The sequence below is a fragment of the Erinaceus europaeus genome, chromosome 2 (assembly GCF_950295315.1).
Source record: "Erinaceus europaeus chromosome 2, mEriEur2.1, whole genome shotgun sequence".
NCBI classification, from domain to species: Eukaryota; Metazoa; Chordata; class Mammalia; order Eulipotyphla; family Erinaceidae; genus Erinaceus; species Erinaceus europaeus.
In genome coordinates this window covers 44,811,599-44,835,270 of record NC_080163.1, presented here as the reverse complement: position 1 = coordinate 44,835,270, position 23,672 = coordinate 44,811,599, and the positions used below count along the sequence as shown (strand labels likewise).

Sequence of the window (23,672 nt, the reverse complement as noted above, 5' to 3'; positions counted from 1 at the left end):
CTACCTAAAGGTGGGGGTTGGAGGGGGATCACTATGAGCAGTGGAGCAAAGCTGCAGGTGTCTTTCTCTCTCTGTCTTCTTCCCACTTCTCTTGCCATATTTCCCTCTGTTTCTGTCACAATAAATAGTAATAATAAAGAAAAAATTAAAAAATGACCACCAGAGCAGTGGATTTACAGTACAGGCAACTGAGCCCCAGTGATAACCTTGGTAGCAAATAAATAAATAAATAAATAAATAAATAAATAAAATCCACATAGATCAGGCACACATCTTGGACTTCTTCAATGGACTTGCCAGAATGGTTTAACCTTAGGCAATGGTTTTTAACCTGTGACTCATAAAACAGAAAAAACAGTCCTAAGAGAGAGATGCCAGCTTAAATTCCAGTTTACCACTTACTAGCTTTGTGATCTTGGGACAGACAACTAATCTTCGAGAGACTATTTCTTTAACTGAAAAATAAGGTTAACAATATTTTGGTTTTTAATCTAATAGGCTCAGAGGAAATAATGCCTTGTGAAAGTGCTTTGAGATAGCAAAGTGTCGTACTGGAGTGTAGTGTTATTATTACAACTAGTAACCAGTTTGCTCACTCTTAAAGATGTTTGCTCTGAAAGGCCTTTTGCATAATCTCTTCTCAGTTCCCCTGCCAAGGACTTAAAGGGCAAGGCCACAGAGTGGGAGTTTGAGACATGGCATAGGGTGTTTCCTCAGGCTGGTACATCCTATTTTGCTGGCTCTTTGACGCACTACCTCTGATCTCATGCATTGATGTCTCTGAAATTTGCTGTGCACATAGATATGAAAAAGTTGATTAACTTTCCTTGGGGAAGGTATACCATATACTATAAGCTTACTTTTTTTTTTTTCCTTCGAGAGTTGCTGTTTCCCCTCTCTCTCTCTCTCTCAACATTTTAGTATTTTGTACAGTGCCACAGTGATTGAGAGAGGAGGTGAGATAGAGACAGAGACTTGAAACATTGTTTCACAGCTCATGAAGTTTTGCCCTGCAGGTAATGACCAGGGACTTAAACCCAGATCCTTATGCGTGGTAACATGTGCACTCAACTAGATAAACCACTGAGAATAGCTATTTAATCAACCAAGAGATCTTGCTAAAATGCATGGGGTCTTACTGCTCCCTCAGTTCTTATAGGATCAACCCGTCTTTGAGTCTCTTACTGTGGATTATGGCCACACTTTCTCATTGCACTGACCTCTGGAAGCAAAAGTTTTGGCTGAATGTATGTGTCCTGATCTTGGGATATAGCTCGATTGTGTCAATTTTAAGTCTTGGATGACAATAATGCTTTCATCTCTAGCTTCCTTCTAGAGTTGATTTTTTTTTTTTTTAACCAAAGCACTGCTCAAGTTTTTACTTAGGGAGGTGCTGGAGATTGAACCTAGGACTCCTGTGTCTCAGATATGAAAGCCATTTTGAATAACCATTATGCTATCTCCCCAGCCCAAGGGATAGTTTGTTACCCTGTGTTGATTTATATTAGGCCTTATGGTGTTAAAAGGGAGCTGGGTCTCTGTGGGTCCTGGAAACCCAATACAAAGCTTCCAAACACAAATTTCATAAAAGGTCTTTGCAGGATGAGTTCTGTTTGTTTTCTTTTACCCTTTGAAAAAGTTTCACACTTTGTACCAATTCCTACTGTTTTTGCCTCTTGTCAATGATCTGGGTATGGATTTTCCAATATTTTAAAAAGATTTATTGTGGGGGGGGCAGAAGGAGGGGTGGGAGAAACACACACCAGAACATTGCTTAGCTCTGACATAGGATGGTGCCTGTGATTCTTGGGCCTTCAGCATACAAATTCTCTGTTCTAACAAGTCGAGTCAACTCCTAGCTTAGATTTTCCAAATTTTAAGCTGAATGGCTAGAAAATATCTGAGCTACTTCCCTTCTTATCCTCTGCTAAGGGTCCAGGGAATTAGTGTAGACTAAGAATTTGTGGTTATGTATGTAAATTTTCAGGGAAATAGGGGTAGAAGAGAGCCATTAATGTTTATTGAGCATATACTTATATAGGCATTACTTCATTATTACTTCATTTGATTTTCACAAGCTAGGAAGGTGGCCTTCCCTTTCCAATTTCACTTCTAGAGAACAGAAGCTTTGAGCTTTTGAACTGATTAGGTGAGTTCCAGACTGGTCCCATTTGTTACAAACATTGGGGATAATCTGAAGTCATGTTTTCCAGACAGAGGTTGGTTGAAAACAAAGGATAGTTAGTGATAAGGGGATTACTCGCTCTGATTGCCCAGCCATTCCTTCTTGACGATGTGTAGACTCTAGAGTTGGCTAGTGGAGGTTCTCTGAAAAGTCCAGTGACTTTCCATACCCTAATCTGGAGGTGGGCCAATGACCAAGATGCCACCCCTCCCACCCCCAATTCCCTTCCCTCTCTTGGTCTTGTGCTGTTTCCACCTCTGGTTGGCCCTCTGGCCCCTGATTTCAGAGACTACTGATTCAGGTCAGATGCTGCCTAGTGCCCTAGAAATAAGCGGGTTTCTAGCCCAGCGTGACTCCCTAGAGCCCCTGGGCTTGCTAGGGCAGTTTGCAGCACCTCTCTCCAAAGCTGTGTTTATTTCTATTATGTCATTTGCTTATTATAGGAAGCCTGCTAAGTGTCACTTATCACCTCCCTGTGATTCCCTGCTTTTTCTTCTGTCTTCCCGATGCTTTGGGGAATCTGGGTAATAGGGACCTAGCAGGCAGTATTCTAAATAGGTTCCTCTTATAGTTCTTCCTTTTAAATGAAGCTTTTTGACTTGATTTTCCCTTTGGGATGAGCTTTTGTTAGAAGCATTGGCACTGTAAATGAGCATCCTCTGTGTGGTTCACAGGAGCAGCACCTCAGGGATGGCAAGAGCAAGCTAGGGGAGGAGGGCCTGGATGGGGGCATGGGAGATATTTGAATCTCTCTGGATCAGGAGCCAATCTGGGTTTTGGCAGCTTCTGGGTTTTGCCTTTCCATTTACTGTGACCTTGGCAAGCACTTGTCCTCTTAAACCTAGTGCTGTTTGTTCACTTTGGACTAAGAGACACTGGCTGAATCCTGGCCCTAGTCAAAGCCATGGCTAGATGTCAGTGAACTGGAGACACTGCCCTGGATTCCCAGTGTGAGGGAGCTATATAGGTTAAGGGCCCAGGCAGTGGCACCGGAGATACATCTTACTTTGGACTATGGTGTGTCAAGCAAGATCTTGGCATCTTAGGCAGTTCTACAGCCTTCCCCCTTCCTGAGTCACCACATGAAGGAGGGAAGCTGTTTTCTCTGTCATGCCACCCCTCTGCCTATATGTTAGCACTCTGTGACTTCTCTTCTACCATACGTCCTCACTTAACATTGTCACTACATTCTTGAAACTGAAACTTGAAGCAAAAAGACATATAATGAAAACAGTTCCTCAAATAACACCAAGCATCAGCTAGCCTTTCCCTCCCCTCATCACTGCTGTAATGAATCAATTCTGAACAAGATGTTGCTATCTGGCACTGCTTCATTGCTGGTTTCAGTAATTTCTTCAGATTCGACCTGTTTACTCCTGGACCAGACCCCTGCCAGACATTCCCTGACATCCCTTGGGGGCACTGTGGTGGGCAGCTGTTCCCATGTGGCTTTGTTCTGTTTTGAGAGCACGAGGGTGTGCTTTATACTAGGTCTCAAGAGAGAGCCCATAGAGGTGGTTTGTTTTCTGGAAACTTTGCTGCTCAGTGAGAACACGTGTTCTATAGACTCTGAGATTTTCTCTGGGAACATTAGCAAAGCTGGCTTTGTATATTTAGAGGGAGGAATATAAGCTGCCCTTCATGCTCACGCCTCCTTCTTGATGCATAGAGGAACTGGCCCATGCTCTCCAGCTCAGCCCTGCCTTCCCTCTTTCTCAGGAGTAAACAGGTAAATTTTCTTCTCTCTCCAGTTCCTTCTCTCTTCCTTCCTGAATTCTTCTTATCCATTTCTCAGCACATTTTCTGCCTGTTTTTCTCTTCCCTTTCAAGGCTAATCCCTCTTTAATATTATTTATTTATTTTTAGGTAGAGACGGAGAGAAATTGAAAGAGAAAGGGGAAATAGAGAGGGAAAGAGACACAGAGACATCTGCAGCCCTGATTTGCCACTTGTAAAGCTTTTCCCCTGCAGGTAGGGACCAGGGGCTTGAACCTGGGTTCTTGCACACTATAATATGTGTGTGCCACCACCTGGCCCCTAATCATTTTTTTGCAACTATTAGTATTTATTATTTTTAGTGATTTTAATTGGGAGGATTAATGGTTTATAGTAAATATATTTGTTGGTACATGTGTAAAATTTCTCAGTTTTCTGCAAAACACTTAGCCCAAGCTCAAGGCTAACTTTTGATCAGATGAGATTATCGTGTTCAGGGTGGTGTGGTATAGCCTTCTGAAAGAACAGTCTACCCTATCTCTATTTCATGACCTCTCCTTTCACATCAGTTTATCTTCTTCCTCAGTTTCCACTCCATCAAAACTAAGTGAACTCCAGGACCAAAACTAAGTGAACTCCAGGATTGGTAGTGGCACACCTGCTAGAGTGCACACTTTTCCATGTGCAAGGATCCAGGTTCAAGCCCCCAGTTCCTACTTGTAGGGGGGAAGCTTCTTGAGTGCTGAAGCAGTGCTGCAGGTATCTCTCCTTTAATCTCCCTATTCCTCTCAAGTTCTCTCTGTCTCTATCAAAAAGGAAAAAATGGCTACTGAGAGTCATCAATTTGTCATATACACACACACAAAAGTAAAAACAAATACCCTCCACCAAAAAAAATTGAACTTAAACGTCCTAAATTTAAATTGCAGTTCTCATTTCCTTATTGTCTTATTTCATCTATGAGTGCTTTGACACATTGATTTTATTAAACTTATCCTTATCTTTCTTTTTTAATTGTTTTTATTTATTTATTCCCTTTTGTTGTCCTTGTTGTTTTGTTATTGTTATAGTTATTATTGATGTCGTTGTTGGATAGGACAGAGAGAAATGGAGAGAAGAGGGGGAGACAGAGAGGGGGAGAGAAAGACAGACACCTGCAGACCTGCTCACCACCTGTGAAGTGACTCCCCTGTAGGTGGGAAGCTGGGGGCTCGAACCAGGATCTTTACACTGATCCTTGCGCTTTGCGCCACTTGCGCTTAAGCCCCTGCGCTACCTCATCTTTCTTTCTTTCTTTCTTTCTTTCTTTCTTTCTTTCTTTCTCTCTTTCTTTTTCTTTTCTTCTTCTTTTCTTCTTTCTTTCTTCATTCTCTTTCTTCTTCTCTCTTTTTTTTTTATCTCCTCCTCCTTCTTTCGCAGAGCCAGGGCCTCACACATGCACTGTTTATCTGCTTTTCCACTGACTTTACCCATGTCAAGTACTAGTGATGTTTAACCTTTTATATTGAGTTGCTTTATTACTGGCTTTAAAATTATTTATTTATTTATATACTATTAGATACAGAAGGAAATTGAGATCAGAGAGGAAGATAGAAAGGGAAAGAGACATACTTACATGACAAGGAGATACTATGACCATGAAGGTGGTTTTCCCAGGGCGAGGCTTATCCATTGCATTCTGGATGTGCTGACCCCTGCAATTTCCCCAAATGTGGGAAACTTGACTGCATAATTTGTGGTAGTGGGGGACTGCGTTTGTGCTCTCCCATGGAAAGAGAGAAAGAAAGAAAGAAAGAAAGAAAGAAAGAAAGAAAGAAAGAAAGAAAGAAAAAAAGAAAGAAAGAAGACAGAGAGACACCTGCAACCCTGCTTCACCATTTGTGAAGCTTTCCCCCATAGGTGGGGATGAGGGACTTGAACCTGTGCCCTTGTGCACTGTAGTATGTACACTTAACCAGGTGCACCACCACCTGGCCCCTATTACTAGCTTTTTAAAAATATCAGCTTGTGCCCATTATAGTCAGTTATCCTTATAGTGAGCTTTTATTTATATAATAATAACAATAATTTACCAGAGCACTGCACAGTTCTGGTTTGTGGTGCAGGAGATTGAACCTAGGACTTTGAAGCCTTAGGCATGAGAGACTCTTTGCATAACTATTGTGCTATCTCCTCTACCCCATAGTGAGTTTTTAAAAGCATATGATTAATAAAATCTCATTCTGACACTCCTTCTATGATTCTTCTTGATAACTATAATATATAATAAGACCACATTCCTTGGAGGGAGGGATCAGATAGTGGATTAACCAGTAAAGCATACAAGTTATTATGCATGAGGACCCAAGTTTGAGCCCCTGGACCCCACTTGTGGGGGGGGGAGTTTCACAAACAGTAGAATAGACTATAAGTATCTCTCTCTTCCTCTCTTGTACTTTTTCTGTCTGTATCACAATAAAATAATAATTAAAAAATCCCATATTACTCTCACAGACCACAAGACTTCTGCCACCTATGCTGATACCATCAATGTCATCTCTGCCTTCAGCTCCCCACTCTGCATTGAGGCCAGATTGACCTTGACAAAACAAGGACTCCTGCTGTAGAACGTGTGTGTGTGTGTGTGTGTGTGTGTGTGTGTGTGTGCAATCTTTCTGTATCTTGGATGCCCTTGCTTCTCACCTCATTCAATCTGTCTGTCTTTCTGAGATCAGCTCATATGTGACCTTACTTGGGAAGGTTCTCTGAAACCCCAGCCAAGCCTATGGATCTGCTGATTTGCTCACACATACTATTCTCTCTGCACATCTCCCTAGCACTTAGCTGTGCTAGAATCATTTGGTGTTGGCTGTCTGTTTCCCTGTTAGACCATAAGATACTGAGGGCAGAGACACTCTCTGTCATAGTCACAGCTGTACACACAGTCCTAACACAATGCCTGGCACATACTTGGCACCATGCTTGTTTATTTTTATGAGCAAATGACAGATGAATAGAGGAGGAAGGAATAAAAATGAATTTGTAGGGAGATACACACAACCAGTACTGCCCTCTCAAACTGTCACATTAGAGAAGACAATAATAGTTCAGTTGTATAATATACAGTTAGAAAGGCTGGTGATGGTGCATCTGGTTTAGCACATATATTATAGTGCAGAAGGACCTGGGTTCAAACCCCTGATCCCCATCTACAGGGAGGAAATTTCATGAGTGGTGAAACAGTGCTGTAGTTGTTTCTCTTTCACTCTCTCTCTGTCCCCCTCTCCTCTCACTTCTCTGTTCTATCAAATAAAGGAAAAAAAAACATACTGAGCAGTGGATTCATCATGCAGGCACAGAGCCCTAATTATAATCCTGGTGGCAATAAAAAATCATAAATTAAAATTGTCTGGTTCATAATTTTATTTTTTAAAAAAATACGTAGGTTTATTTATCTACTTATTTTTGCCACCAGGGTTATCACCGGGGCTCAATGCCTACATAACAACTCCACCATTCCTTGTGGCCTTTTTGTCCCTCTTTTTCTTTCAGTAAAGGGTGAGAGGTAGTCATAGAAAGGGAGAGAAGGGGGGGAACAAGAGAGAGATACCTGCAGCACTGCCTATGAAGCTTCTGCCTCCCACTTGTGAATGGGGACTAAGTGATTGAACCCAGCTCCATGCACACTGTAATGTATGTAGTCTATCAGGGGGTGGAAGGTAGATAGCATGATGGTTATACAAACAGACTTTCATGCCTGAGGCTCCAAAGTCCCGGGTTCAGTCCCCCGCACCACCATAAGTCAGAACTGAACAGTGCTCTAGTTAGAAAAAAAAAAAGATTATAGTCTATCAGGTGAGTCACTACCTGGCCCACAGAATTTTAGTTTTGAATATGAGGGAACCAGAACCTGGAGTGTGAAAACATTCATCCAAGGTCCAGGACACCCAAGGACAATAGCAGAATGCCTGGTCCTCCTGTCTGATCTCAGGTTGGCATTCCTTCTCCTGTGGCATCCTCCCGTCTCCCTTGCAGGTGACCCCATGTATGTTCTCAGTGGCAAGTGGGTCTTTCAAGTCAGCAAGGCCACTGCTTCCTTCCTGACTTGAAGGCATGGCTGGTAGGTGCACCAGGTCCCACAACTGTGACATAAGGAACCATTTCACTTCCTTCCCACTGTACTAGAAATGAGTGATGGGCTGTAAGGGTGTCTGGGCCAAGGCCAGCTCTACCTATTGAGATGTGGCGATCTGAAAGAAGAAACACAAGGATATGTTTGTTGAAGTAACTTGCTTTTCCAGTTTCCAGATTATCAGAATTTGGGGCCTGGAAGCCTGACACTGTAGGGAGAGTTTGCAGGAGCCAGGTGTGTCTCTGTTACTTGTGGGCTTGTTGCACACCTACCTGGAACCCTACCCATGTGTCTGATGGTGGAGCTGTAGTGAAATTCTGTCCCCATTGTGTTTACCTGCTTGTGTCACTCTAGTCACTGAGCATCACATCCTGAAAGGTCCTGAAATGGAGAGCTCTGGACGAAGAGTGGTCACAGAGGAGCAGAACACTTAGAATCTGAACCTTAGAACTGAGGCCTCACATTTCTGGTCTCACCTTATCCATGTCAGTTTCTGACCCTTTAAGAAAATTGTTTATGGAGAGCTCCAGTGGCGCAATCTGTTAGCGCGTGGTACTTATACAGAAAATTGTTTATGGGTAGGGTAGATAGTGTAATGGTTATGCAAACAGATTCTCATGCCTGAGGCTCTAAGGTCCCAGGTTCAATTCTCCACGCCACCATAAGCCAGAGCTGAGCAGTGCTCTGGTAAAGAAAAAAAAAGAAAAGAAAAGAAAAGAAAAGAAAATTGTTGACTGGGTCTCCATTACTTCTGGGTACTGAGAACATAAAGATGAATAAGTCCCCTCCCTGCCTGGGGGAAGTTCATAATTTAGTTCATTCACTCATTTGTAAAACCTCTGGTAGTTATATATTTCATGCTAGGCCTTATACTGGGTTTATTCATCCACTCAGTAATATCTGAGTTCCTCTTACATATCAGTAATTCTTCTGTTTGGAATGTCAAACAAATAAAACATGGTGCCATATGCTGTCTAGTGGAGAGAGACTGTTAGTGTATATATAATAAATATGTAAACTTAGTGTTTATAGGTAGTAGATGCTATGACTATGACAAAAGGAATAAAATGTGTGTGTGCATGTGTGGGAGGTTATGCAATTTAAAACAGGGTACTTTTATGGCCCAGGAGGTGGTGCAGTGGGCAGGGCACTGGACTCAAGTGCATGATGTCCTGAGTTCAACCCCTACTACCAAATATGCCAGAGTTTTGCTCTGGTTCTTTCTCCCTCCCTCTCTCTCTCATGGCAACAAATAAATTAATCTTTAATAAAAAGAAATGAGGGGGTGCTGGGTGGTAGCGCACTGGGTTAAGTGCACTTACTATGAAGAGCAAGGACCCGAGTGAGGATCCCAGTTCGAGCCCCTGGCTCCCCACCTACTGGGTGGGGTGGGGGGGTTGCTTCACAAGTGGTGAAGCAGGTCTTAGGTGTCTCTCTCCCTTTCTGTCTTCCCCTCCCCTCTCAATTTCTCTCTGTCCTATCCCAAAAAATTGCCACAGGAGCAGTAGGTTCATAGTACAGGCATTGACCCTCAGCAATAACCCTAGAGAAAGAAAAAAAGAAATAGGGTGGTTCTGATAAACTTACTTACAAAGTGACATTAGAGCAGAATGTCTTGAAAGGAGTAGGAAGATAGATGTCACTGTCTTGGTGAAAGGAACTTTAAGCAGAGGGTGTTCTGCCTATGGGGAAGGCATACCTGGCATGTTTGGAGAGCAGCGAGAAGGCCCAGAGGTTTGACATGGAGTGAGCTAAGGTCAGAAAGGCTGTAGGTACCTGACCCCACAAGATCTTGTCGGCCATTGTGAAGATATATTTATGAAAGAGGGTGACTTAAAAAAATTTTTTTTATACAGCAACAATAAAACAAGGGCAACAAAAGGGAAAATAAATAATAAAAAAGTTAATTTTTTTATTTATAAAAAGGAAACACTGACAGAAACCATAGGATAAGAGGGGTACAGCTCCACACAATTCCCACCACCAGAACTCCGTATCCCATCCCCTCCCCTGATAGCTTTCCTATTTTTTTTTTTAATAAAAAGGAAACACTGACAAAACCATAGGGTAAGAGGGGTACAACTCCACACAGTTTCCACCACCAAAACTCTGTATCCTGTCACCTCCCTTGATAGCTTTCCTATTCTTTAACCCTTTGGGAGTATGGACCCAGGGTCATTGTGGGATGCAGAAGGTGGAAGGTCTGGCTTCTGTAATTGCTTCCCCACTGAACATGGGCGTTGACAGGTCAATCCATACTCCCAGCCTGCTTCTCTCTTTCCCTAGTGGGGCTGGGTTCTGGGGAATCAGAGCTCCAGGAGCACATTGGTGGGGTTGTCCGTCCAGGAAAGTCTGGTTGGAATTGTGGTAGCATCTGGAACCTGGTGGCTGAAAAGAGAGTTAACATACAAAGCCAAATTGTTGATTAATCATGAACCTAAAGGCTGGAATAGGGAGTATGGACCAAGGTACATTATGGGGTGCAGAAGGTGGAAGGTCTGGCTTCTGTAATTGCTTCCCCGCTGAACATGGGCATTGACAGGTCGACACATACTTCCAAACTTTTTCTCTCTTTCCCTAGTGGGGCAGGGATCTGGGGAAGTGGGGCTTCAGGACACATTGGTGGGGTCGTCTGCCTAAGGAAGTCCGGTTGGCATCATCTTAGCATTTGGAACCTGGTGGCTGAAAAAAGAGTCAACATAAAAAACCATACAAATTGTTGACTAATCATGAACCTAAAGGCTGGAATGGTTTCAGATGAAGAATTGGGGAGTAACATGGGAAATGAGGGCAATGATAATGAAAGTATGGAATATGTGTTTAAAGTGGTGGAAGGGACTACTGCTAAGATAGGTTGTGACTGACTGGAGTCTTGTGTGCTCTAAGGGATGGACAGAACCAAGGCAATGGAGGAAGACATGGCAATGAGGGATCAGGTTCTAAGGATCTTTAGACAATGATTAGCAAATCTAGGAGAGACCCTTCCAGGAAAATACAGTTGGAGCAGATGCTTTTGAAGTTTTCCACCTGGATTCACTAAGGGGTGTAGTTGTAAATGAAGGTACTCAAAGTAAGCCCTTGCCCCTGTGGCTAGAGTGAGAATCAGTTTGGGCATACTTGATCTTTAAATGTGATTGGATGCATACACTCCTTGTTCTATTTGTTAACAGTAGTGAAGTATTTAGTTCAAAGGATTTTTGAAGTGCCTTCTTGTCTGGAGAACCCATGAAGAGTGTTGTGGGGAGTGTGGAGCACAAGCACTCTTGAAGAGCATCCAGCCTATTCTGGGAAAGAAGAGGTCTGGTTTACATTTAGGATACTTTGACCCTGAGGAAGCTTTCACTCTGAGCCAAAGCAGGTGAGAGTGTCCCTGAGCGCTGGTCCTGCAGTAGCAGTGACACTCTGAGAGGTGCTTGAGGGTGGTTCATTTTTGGAGTGCTAGGACTGCTGAACTTCCACCTCTCTCGGTTAAGCAAGGCCTTTCATCCTCCCCTTACCACAGTCCAGACAATTCATCCAGGGTTTCTGGGTCAGTATCACTCCATGATGGTTCTGGGCTCCAAGTTTCTATTTGACATGGGGTAGAGGGGAGAGTGTCTTAAACCACAGTAAGCTCTGCTGTCCAGGGGAGTTTGTGGTGCCATTTGTTGGAATCTTCTGGGGGAAAGGGTAGGATCACATTGAGGTTGACTTCTTAGTGCTTCCCAAGTGCCAGAATGGCTACTGAACAGGCACTAAAATCATTTGTCACATATTCACTTCATTCACCCCTCATAACAGCCCTAAAAAATTAGTACTTTTGCTAGAGTCACCCCCCCCCCTTTTTTTCTCATGTGAGAATCTGAGACTAAGGGTAAATCATGAACTCAAGGCCACACACTTATTTGAAAGCCAAACCTGGCCTGTCTGACTTCAGAGTCCATATTCAAACCACATCATCGTACTCCTCTCTCTTCATGCTCTTATTTTTGGGAACCCATTTGTCTTGTCTCATGTCATTTGTCAGAAGATTATTTTCTCTTCCACTGCTGGGGTAAATAGGCTATTCTTTTTTTTTTTTTTTTTTTTTTGCCTCTAGGATTATTCCCGGGGCTCGGTGCCTGCACCATGAATCCACTGCTCCTGGAGACCATCCTTTCGCCTTTTGTTGCCCTTGTTGTTTTATCATTGTTGTGGTTATTATTATCGTTGTTGTTGCTGCTGTCGTTGAATAGGACAGAGATAAATGGAGAGAGGAGGGGGAGACAGGGGGAGAGAAAGGTAGACACCTGCAGACCCGCCTCATCACCTCCAAAGTGAACTCCCTGCAGGTGGGGAGACGGGGGCTCCAATGGGGATCCCTATGCCAGTACTTGTGCTTCGCACCATGTGTGCCCGACCCTCTGTGCCACTGCCTGACTCCCAAATAGTTTATTCTTTTTCCTTCTAGATCTTAAGTTGGCATTTAATGCTGACCCAAATGTAATTCGTTGCAGAATGTATATATTTCATTTGATTTTCACTGTCCTCTTTTAATCTCAGGTCAAAGTCAGATTCTTCTAAACTAGCTCAGGGAAAGATCAGCTTACTAAAAGGAAATTTGGAGTGGTAATGGGTAAAGAGTTAGGGATCCCAAAGCAGTAGAAGAATAAGGCCTATAGGGGGCTGGGTGGCAGCACAGTGGGTTAAACGCACATGGTGCAAAGCACAAGGACTGCATAAGGATCCTGTTTCGAGTCCCTGGTTCCCCACCCACAAGGGGGTTACTTCACAAGTGGTGAAGCAGGTCTGCAGGTATCTGTCTCTCCCCCTCTCTGTCTTCCCCTCCTTTCTCGATTTCTCTCTGTTCTATCCAATAACAACAACAGCTATAACAACAGTAACAATAAAAACAATAAGGGCAACAAAAATGGGAGAAAATGGCCTCAGAAGCAGTGGATTCATGGTGCAGGCACCAAACTCCAGCAATAACCCTAGAGGAAAAAAAAAAAAAAGAATAAGGCATATAATGGAACTGAACCTTATTCAGACACTCTTTCAGACCCAAATGGCCTACCCTAGCTCAGTTTCTGGCATAATAGATGCCCATGAAATATTTGTCAAAGGGGTGCAGCAAATAATTGTGTGGTTAGCTGCCTAGTGTAGGGGACCCACAGCAACCCGAGCAGGCCAGGGCTCTTTTGTTTTGACTGAAATTAAATTTGCTAAGCTGCTCATAGTGTGGCAGAGTCACATCTGTTGTCGGACACATCTCTGATTTCCTCAAGTGTCTTCTACCTAGGCTCTGACCAAGTAGGATGCATAGATGTCAGTCTGCCTTTTGTGTACCCCTATCTGTGGGGATTCCTCCACCTGTTCTCATGTGAAATGACATTAAAGAGTAGTGGCTCGGGGCTGAGTGGTGGTGCACCTGGTTGACTGCACATGCACAAGGACTCAGGTTCAAGCTCCTGGTCCCCCTGCAGGTGGGGACCAGGGGTTTTACGAGTGGTGAAGCAATGCTGCAGGTGTCTCTCTCTATGTGTCTCTATCTCCCTCTACACTCTTGATTTCTGGCTGTCTATATCCAATAAATCAAGATTATAAAAAAAATTGTAATGGCTCCCTCTGACCTCACAGGAGGAGGCTATAGTTCAGTAGCACTAGACTTCCAGGAGACCGACATGCTGTTACAAAAAAGAGAGAATGGAAGATCTGGGTTCAGGTACTGGTGCTATTGTAGTTGTGTGTCTTGGGCCTTGTGCCTTGGCTGCTTGGAGACTTAAAATTCCTGATCTATAGACCCTTTTGTTGGCTCCCATAGGACCTTGCCCTCAACATAGATCAACAACAGCAGAGAATGTTCCATCCTCTGAAGGGAGGCTGGACAACATACTCTATGTTCCACCTGAGGAAGATGGGTCCTGAAATTGGGGCAGCTTGGAACATTCCTGCTCATGACCACAGAATATGAGCTCATATCTACGGGGATGCAGAGGTCACATAGGCTCCTAAGCTGAATATGGGCCCCAGATCAGATTAAATTGATGGGATTTACAGTCAACAATATTTATACACCTTTCCCATATTTGGGAGCTACTCTCTTCCCTGATCCAGCTTTCTGGTCCTTTTTCCAGCAATGACATCATCTCTTTAGACAATGGCTTGGGTCCACCTGCATATCAGATGTCAGGCTCAGAGAAAAATTGTATAGTCATGGGCCTTTGAAATATAACTAAAATAAGCTTACTAACTATCTACAAAACAGAGACCCCCCCCAACTCTTCATTTGAACTATTCCAGCCTTTAGGTCCATGATTATTCAACAATTTGTTTGGCTTTATATGTTGACTCTTTTTTTTACCAGGTTCCAGATGCTACCATGATGCCAACCGGACTTCCCTGGGCAGATGACCCCACCAGTGTGTCCTGGAGCCCTGCTTCCCCAGATCCCTGCCCCACTAGGGAAAGAAAGAGGCAGGCTGGGAGTAAGGATCAACCTGTCAATGCCCATGTTCAGCAGGGAAGCAATTACAGAAGCCAGAGCTTCCACCTTCTACACCCCATAATGACCCTGGGTCCATACCCCCAGAGGATAAAGAATAAGAAAGCTATCAGGGAAGGGAATGGGATATGGAGTTCTGGTGGTGGGAATTGTGTTGAGTTGTACTCCTATTTTTTTTTGTCAGTGTTTCCTTTTTATAAATAAAAAAATTTTTTTTAATTTCCTGATCTGTACAGGGGATGGGGAGAGGTTTGGGTCAAGTTTCTTAAACAACGTAACAATAAACCACCACTCTCAGACTAACTTGGGCAAATTTCTTTACAGCTGTTTGAGTTTTGTGAATTGCTAAGTTGAGCCTGAGGTCACAGGGAAGGAGATCTATCTCCTTCTTGAAATTCAAGGACACCTTCAAGCAAGTGGCCCTTCTGATGGAGGAGAGTTTCTCTGAAGGGTAAAGAATCTTTCTTGGCATTTTCATAGGGCTTGTTCCTTTTCTCCTTCTCTAAAGATACTTAGAAGGTGTATCTGGCATGACCATTCGGGATGCAGAGGAAGGACATATAAGCAGGCCTCCTGCCCCCCAGCCCGGCTGCAGTACCCCCACCCCCATTGGTTCATCTTCTCTGTTTGAGCTCTTGGTCTTAAGCTGTGTTCCATTTGTGCCTGTTACAGATCTGGAATGAAAAGAGCAATTTATTTTTCTCCACTTGGAAGCAGAAGGTTGCTTCATGTAAGTAATGAAGTCCTTGGTGCTCAACACCCTGGGGCCTACCAACTACCAAGTCAGATCCTGTTTGAAGCAGAAGGCACTATAGCTCACACAGGATGCAGAGAGGGTTGGAGTTTCTTGATGTGCTTTTGAGTACTTTACTGAGCTTTTTAAAAGTCCAGTGGTGGTTTCCTTCTTCTGGAGCCCAGTTTCTAATAGTGTCACTATGAGAGTTTTGAGCTGAGGCTATCTTGTACAGCGGTTACACCTCCTTTCCCAGTTACAACAGCTAAAAATGTCTCTAGACTTGCTAACTGTCCCCTGGGGGGCAAAGTCGCCCCAGTTAAGAACCACTGTCCTCAGACTGTCACTGCACTCAGGCCAGCAGCTGTGCAGTGAGCTAGGCTTTTGAAAAACAGGGTCTTTATTTTTGGTCTCACTCTGACTCACTTAAGGTCCTAGGGCAGTTAGTGAGACTCTCTCCAATACTGTGTATTCACCTCTAAAATGGGGGCCATTTTTGTTTTTCCTTATTAGAGTAGTAATATATGCTTACTGGAGAATATTTAGAAGCAACAGAAAATCTAAAAACAAAGTGTTTGCATTCCAGCCTAGAGATTAAGTACCATTAGAGTCTCCTTGCATTTTTCATTTGCATACCTCTCCCTCTCTCATGCTGAATAGGACTATATCACAACATATGGCAGACTGTTTTTGGAAAATGTGATGTTTAAAGGCCTCCCTCGTAGCTGATTATTAAGTGAGGGTTGGCAAAAATAGCTCACCTAGATAGTGCGCTGCTTTGCCATGTACTTGTCCCAGGTTCGATCCTGGCTCTCAATGAGTTGAGGAAGCTTAGGTGTTGTGGTATCTTTCCCTCTGTCTCTCTATCTTTGTCTTTTTCTTTCTATCTGAAAGAGTTAGCCCAGGGCAGTGAAGTCCCTGTGATGATTTAAAAAAAAAAAGACTACCATATAAATGTTCTATATTTTATTTAATTATCAGTTGCATATCCTTTACTGTAGCCAATTCCTCACTACTATACCTGATCTTGGGGGTGGCAGCCTTGTGCATTAATTGCTAGGTATAACTTTGATTTCCTTAGGATAATTAGTAGAAGTGGAATTGCTGGGTCAAAGTGTGGAAAGTGTTAAGGCTTTTGATGCATATTTCCAAAATGTTTATTCCATTTCACATCAGCAGTATGTAAGAGATCCAAATCAGAGCAATTTGTAACTCAAAGCTTTCTTCAATACCTCAGGCTTCTATTGAAACTGAATGTTTCTCATTATTTATAAGATAGCTCAAAAGCTGCATATAGCACAGTGGTGGCCTGCTCTTGGGGTACAGCTGGACAGAACATGTACTGACCAGAATGAGTGATGGTGGCGCATTTTAGAATTAATTAACATATATATGGCTTATTATGGTGGTGCTGGGTATAGAACCTGGGACCTTGGAGCCTCAGGCATGAGTGTTGTTTGCATAATCACTATGATGTCTGCCCCCACCCTAGATTATTTATTTATTTCTTTCCCCTTTTGTTGTCCTTGTTGTTTATTGTTGTAGTTATTATTGTTTTTATTGATGTAGTTGTTGTTAGGTAGGACAGAGAGAAATGGAGAGAGGAGGGGGAAGACAGAGAGGGGGAGAGAAAGATAGACACCTGAAGACCTGCTTCACTGCTTGTGACGTGACACACCTGCAGGTGGGGAGCTGGGGGCTTGAACCGGGATCCTTATACCAGTCCTTGTGCTTTGCACCATGTGTGCTTAACCCACTGCGCTACCGCCTGACTCCCCCACCCTAGATTTTTAAAGTTTTTAAAATTTTTTTATTATCATTATTTATTGATTGGATAGAGACAGAAATTGAGAGGGAAGGGAGGGATAGAGAGGGTAAGAGACAGAGAGACACTTGCAGCACTGCTTCCCCACTTGTGAAGCTTTCCTCCTGCAGGTGGGAACTGGGGGCTCAAATCTATATCCTTGTGCATTGTAACATGTGAGCTCAACTAGATGCACCACCACCCAGCTCCAAAATATTTTTATTTATGGTCTTGTCATCAGTGTTTCCATTTTATAAATTAATTAAGTAATAAAAAGTTGTTTATTCCTAGAAAATGAAAAACTATTTTTATTAATGACTTAATAATAATTAAGAAGATTGTAGGATAAGAGGGCTATAATTCCACATGATTCCCACCACCAGAGTTCCATGGCCCATCCCCTCCACTGGAAGCTTCCCTATTCTTTATCTGTCTAGAAGTATGGACCGAAACTCCTCGTGAGGTGCAGAAGGTGGAAGGTCTGGCTTCTGAAAATGCTTCTCCACTGAACATGGGCATTGGCAGGTCAATCCATATCCCCAGCCTGTCTTTATGTTTCCCTAGTGAGACAGAACTCTGGGGAGGTGAGGTTTCAGGACACATTGGTGATGTCATTGGTGACATCATCTGCCTAGGGAAGTCAGGATGACTTCATGGTAGCAACTGCAACTTGGTGGCTGAAAAGCAGTAAGATACAAAGCAGGACAATTTGTTTAATAATCAGGAACCTAAATGTCAGAATAGAACAGACAGAACTAAGGGTCTTGGTGTGGGAAGAAACTAGGCAGTCCATCTTAGACATATTCCAAGGGGTCTATGGCTTTAGTTATTTTTACATGAACTCAATAAGCTAACATGAAGATGGACTAAGACTATTGTATGGGAAGATGGTGTCAGAGTTGAAAATAGGACTAGAATTAAGTTCCAAAACTGAAGGGCCCTTGGCTGGTTCTGCCATCTAAGAATCCTTTCTTTGAGCTTGAACCTAGGAATGGGACACTGCATACTAATGCCTATTTCTGTTACAGTTGGTCTTCTGAAGGGGCCATTGATTTTTCAGAACCTCTGATCTAGTCTTCTTTGATATCTAGTTTTGTAGAGTAAAAATATATCTGGATGATTTAAGAGTCTCACCTGAGGTGGCTGTCTAGAAGGATATTGTTGGTGTCAGGGCTGTCCTCTCTGTTCCTCACCTGTACCCCAAGCTCCTTGTCCTTACTACTTCCTGGCTTCTGAATGTATTTGAGGAATGAGCAATGAAGTGAGCATGTAGTACCTGAAATGCTGGGTCCATGCAGTTGTGGACAAGACCTTGATGAGTGTTTTGATCTTAGTGGCCAGAAGCATTTCTGTCATGGATGTCTCTGACCAAGTATGAAGTCACTATGGGGGCTTGAAGGTAAACAAAGGCAGGCAGTAATGCAGAGAGACAGATCTTAAGAATAAGGTTATAACAGGGCTTTGGTGCTGCATGACTCTACCATTCCTAGTGGTCATTATTATTTTTTAATAGAGGGTCTGAGAAAGAGAGAGAGAGAGAGAGAGAGAGAGAGAGAGAGAGAATACACCTCAGCACTGCTCTACCTACCACTTGTGAAACATTCCCTCCTGTAGGTTCTACGAAGTGAACCAACATCCAGCTCCTCTCCACCTTTTTTTGTCTTTCTTTATCTCTAGGGCTTCACTGGAGCTTAATGCCTATACAATTCCACCATTCCTGGTAGACTAGTTTTTGTTCCCTTTTCAGATAGAGGGTAAAAGACTGTATAGGAAGAGAGAGACAGGAGAGACACCGCTTCAAAAGCAGTAAAGCCTCACCTTTGTGCTCCCTTGTCTCTGGGGGGGACTAGGTGAGCCATCTCCCAGTCCCCAAGTTGCTTCTTTCTTATAGAGGTAGATAGTTGGAGGAAGAGAATGAGCATTGTTTGTTTTGTGATGGCTGTAAGTGTGACCATATCTTGGGGTGGGGGTGGGCTGTACCAGCCTCTAGTCCCTTACTACTTTTCTTCTGGAACTGAAGGTGGAACTCTCCAGCAATCTGCTAAGGAATGACAATTTTTATCTGTCACCATGTGCACTGCTCAGCTCTGCCTTATGGTGGTGCAGGGGATTGAACTGGGGACTTTGGCGCCTCAGGTATGAGAGTCTCTTTGCATAACCATTATGCTGTCTATCCCCACTTTCATAGATCTTTAAAGCAGTGAGGTCTTTCCTTTCAAATCTCCACTTCTGGCCCTATGTAAACAAACACCTAATAAACATTTTTTTAGGGGGACCCACTACCACATTCACTGAAAAGATGGCAGATTCATTTATAGGTAAAAACTGAGAGAAAGGTGACTGGAGTTGTGGGGTGATGTTTAATCAATCGTAAATCTAGAGACATAATCTTTCCATTTTAATTTTCAGCTAAATTTAGACTCACAGAAAAAGTTGCAAAAAATAGTACAGAGAATTCTCATACATTCTTCACCCAACTTCCCCTAACATTAACCTCTTATATAACCATAGTAAAATTATCCAAACAAGGAAATTAATACTGCCACATTACTACTAACTAACTACAGGGCTTATTTGAATTTCATCTGCTTTTCTTTCCTATTCTTTTTCTGTCCCACAAGCCTGCCTCCAATCCCTCATTGTATTCAGCTGTTTTCCCTCCTTTGTCTCCTCTAGTCTAGAACTGCTTTGCTTTCTTTGTCTTTTATCATCTTGACACTTTTAGTGTTGAGCAATAACTTCGAAGACTGTACCTCAGTTTGGCTTTGTGTAATGCTTTATCATTACAAGCAAGGTGGTGCTTTTTTTTTTTTTTTTTTTAACAAGATTACCACCAAGTGGTTGAAGAGGTGGCTTAAAGGTAAAGCATAGAACTTACTATGTGTGAGTCCCCAGCTCCTGCATATGCGTTGGTCTGTGTGTCAGTCATAAAATGAATATATCTTAGTAAAGAAACTAGAGACTTTTTTTTTTTCTTTTTGCCTCCAGGCTTATTATTGGGGCTTGGTGCCTGAACTATGAAGCCACTGCTCCTGGAGACCATTTTTTTCCATTTTGTTGCCCTTGTTGTTATTGCTGTTGTTGTTGGATAGGACAGAGAGAGATCGAGAAAGGAGGGTAAGACAGAGAGGGGGAGAGGAAGATAGACACCTGAAGACCTGCTTCACCACTTGTGAAGTGATCCCCCTGCAGGTGGGGAGCTAGGGGCTTGAACAGGGATCTTTACACCTGTCCTTGCACTTCACGCCATGTGTACTTAACCCACTGTGCTACCACCTGACCCCTCAGGTTTTTTGTTGTGTTGTTTTTGTTTTTTGTCATTGTGACCTCACCACTCTAGACAGAGTTTTTTCAGATAAGGGAGAGGAAAAGACATCATGAGACCAAAACTTCCGTTGATGCATCAGAGTCTGGTCACAAATCTGGGTCCCATGCATCTGGAAGAGTGCCTGACTGCACTCTTGTTGGAAGCCTACAGATTTAGTTCTTTTCCTCTACTCTCCTCTTTTCTCCCTTCCTTTTCTTTTTAAAAAATTTACTTTATTTATTCAAAGATTATCGCTAAAACAAGGTTGTTCCTTCTCAGTGCATTTTATTGGTAATGATAACCTGGGATGCTTAGTTAGGTGGTATTTGAAATTCTCTTCTCTGCAGTTACCATTTTTATAGTTAATAAATATTGTGAGGGCATGCTTTGAAACTATGCCCACTTTTGACCACTAATCTTATCATACATTGGCAAATCCACTTTGCAGTGGTTTTTTGTCTGCTGGATGACACTTCTCTATGTCCTTTGTGCCTTCTCTATTTATTAATTGTAGGATCCTTTATTGTACTTACTGTAAGGTCAAGCTAGAGTCATGACCTTTATATAATTCCTTGATCAAGTCTTTATTCAAGAGCAATAGCTTTCCCAAAGAATCACATATTATCTCCTTATAACTTGGTGCACTAGCTTTCTGTTGATACTTACAGAAAATTTGCAAAAATAGTACAGATATTTCCCATATATCCTTCACCCAGCTTCTTCTAATATTAGCTTGTTACATAACCACAGTGTAATTATCAAAAGTAGGAAATTACCTAGTTATTGGAAGGCTATTAAGACAGCTAGACAAGAGATAATGGTAGCTTGGATCAAGTGAATAACTGAGGGGTGATGAAAAGAGATTGGATTCCAGTTATGTTGTTAAGGTGGAATTGGGCTCACACTGCAGGATTCTGAAAGGACTGAATGTGGAGTCAAAGGTGAGAGGAGTGCAGGATGGCTGCTTGATGTTTTTTTTAACCTAACATCTGGTCTTGCCACTTTTTGAATTAGGGAATATGCTGAGACATTCAGATAGTTTTGCCCATCAACTGGCAAACTCATCACCTCCCCCAATTATCCACTTGGTGCAAGCTACTATTATATATTTTCTAGTTGTTTTAATAGCCTTCAGACTGCTCTGTCTACTTCCACCCTCAACCCTCTTCAGTCTATTCTGAACAAAGCAGTAAGATTAAGCAACAACAACAACAACAAAATTCAGCTCATGATTCTTTTGCTCCAAGCCTGATCAATCTCTCTCTCTCTCTCTCTCTCTGTAAGATGACTATAGACCTACTGTCATGTTTTCATTTAATTAGCCCTCTGGCCTCATCTGTACCCTCTCTCCTCATGTCTCACTTCACCCCACATAACCTGTCTTATTCCTTCTGAATCTACCAGACTTGTTCCTGCCTCTGGGCTTTTTTATTTGTTGTTTGCTCTATCTGGAATAGGCTTCAACTAATGATCTGCATGTCTCATTCCTTCCTTCACCTCCTCAAATTTTATCCTGTCAGCAAGGATTTCTCCAAGGCATCCTATCTAAAATTGTGACTTTTTCATCATCTCCTGTGCTTTTTACTCTTACTTTTCACCTTAGCTTTTATTATTTCATATTATGTTATATTTTACTGATTTGTAAGTACTGTCTGTCTTACTATACTAGAATCAGACTCCACAAGGAAGAGGGTTTTTTTCTTTCTCTCTCTGCCACATCTGTTGTATTTATAATAGTTCTTGGCAAATAGCAGGGATTCAAAACATATTTTCAGAAAGAATGGACATCTGCTGGCTTATTTATCAGTTGCTTGTGAGTTATATGAGGCACAATACTATATATATTTAGGCAGCAAAGATCTAGTCTATAGCTTGTAATTTGGTTGGAGCAACAAGATACCCATGTGTGAGAAGAAGTAATGGTATTACCATCATAAACTATGTGTGTTAAGTCTTGTAAAGTACAATGTTATAGTGCCAGCCAGCTACTTGGGATAAACAAAGAAGCAAGACACAGTTTCTTTTTTCAAATTCTTCTAGGCTAGTTGTGATGAAACAAAGAAAAAAGTTCTACTCAATTAAATATAATGCCAAGAGTCAAACAAATTCTCTGGGTGCCAAGAAGATATGAGAAGTCCGTCAGCAGCCTGCATCAGCAGGATTCTCAAAGGTTTCATCTTAACATCCTGAATGTGGAAAACTCAGGGGACTCTGAGGGGTCTGATGGAGCTAGAACACTGGGTTCGAGGGTGGGGAAAAAGCAAAGGATGAGGCTATCAAAATAGGTCACAGAGAGATGGTGAAAGACCCTGGATCTTGTGTCAAAGAGGCTGGCTTCCTTCTGTTGAGGGTAAGGAAGTTAATGAACAGAAGATTGGCGTGGTATTGGATCACATCTACTTCTGGGTTAGAAAAGACTGCAGGTGGAGACAAGAGCTGGGAAGTTTCATTTTCATTTTTAATTTTAATTTTGTTTGTCTGTTTGCCCAGCCATTTTATTTATGGGAGAAATAGAGAGGGAAGGGAGAGAGAGAGAAAAAAAGAGAGAGAGGGAAAAAGAGAGAGAGAAAGAGAGAAAGAGAGAGGGGGGAGGGAGAGGGAGAGGGGGAGAGAGAGAGAGGTGGGAACTAGGAGCTTGACCCTGGGTGCTTGTGCAGTTCAATGTGTACTCAGCTGAGTGCATCAGCTGAGTTAGGAAGTTTCTAATTTCAAGAGAAAAGGAAGACATGAAGTACAATAAAAGTTGTGGGAGGAACGAAAGAAAGTAGTGAATTGGAGAGTGAGTTTAAAGGGCAAGTCAGTACTTCAGAGGGATCACTGCATGTGGGGTTAAGAGAGAAGAGTGTAGGGAGTTGGGCGGTAGAGCAGTGGGTTAAGTGCACATGGTGTAAAGCGCAAGGATCGGTGTAAGGATCCCAGTTGGAGCCCCCAGCTCCCCACCTGCAGGGGAGTCGCTTCACAAGTGGTGAAACAGGTCTGCAGGTGTCTATCTTTCTCTCCCCCTCTCTGTCTACCCCTCCTCTCTCCATTTCTGTCTTTCCTATCCAACAATGACATCAGTAACAACAATAACTACAACAACAATGAAAAACAAGGGCAACAAAATGGAAAAATAAATAAATAAAAATAAAAGAGAGAAGAGTGTTGAAGATGAAGCTGAGGTTTCTAAGGTGGGTCACTGGGAAGTTTGTAGAACACAGACAGTAGCACTGGAGCTTGTGGTGGCAGGAGGGCGGTGTAGAGGTGATGCTAGAGATGAGGAAGTCCATGGCATCGTCCTGCTGGATCCGCCTTTGACCTTGTTGAGTTTCCTGCTATCTGACTCTAGAATCTGTAAGGTTGCTGGCTCAGGA

At 42.7% G+C, this 23,672-nt stretch overlaps 2 protein-coding genes and 1 non-coding gene across 4 annotated transcripts in view; all 3 read left to right on the top strand.

Moving 5' to 3' along the window:
- The window catches only part of PFDN1 (prefoldin subunit 1), a 964,801-nt gene that overhangs the window by 362,621 nt on the left and 578,508 nt on the right, over positions 1 to 23,672 (top strand). The gene's annotated exons all lie outside the window — the stretch shown is intronic.
- Positions 1 to 23,672, top strand: part of NRG2 (neuregulin 2) — a 236,332-nt gene that overhangs the window by 29,879 nt on the left and 182,781 nt on the right. The window lies entirely within an intron of this gene.
- On the top strand, positions 5,509 to 5,671 carry LOC132537090 (U1 spliceosomal RNA). The gene has a single exon (XR_009548580.1). It is a non-coding gene; the product is annotated as a U1 spliceosomal RNA (small nuclear RNA).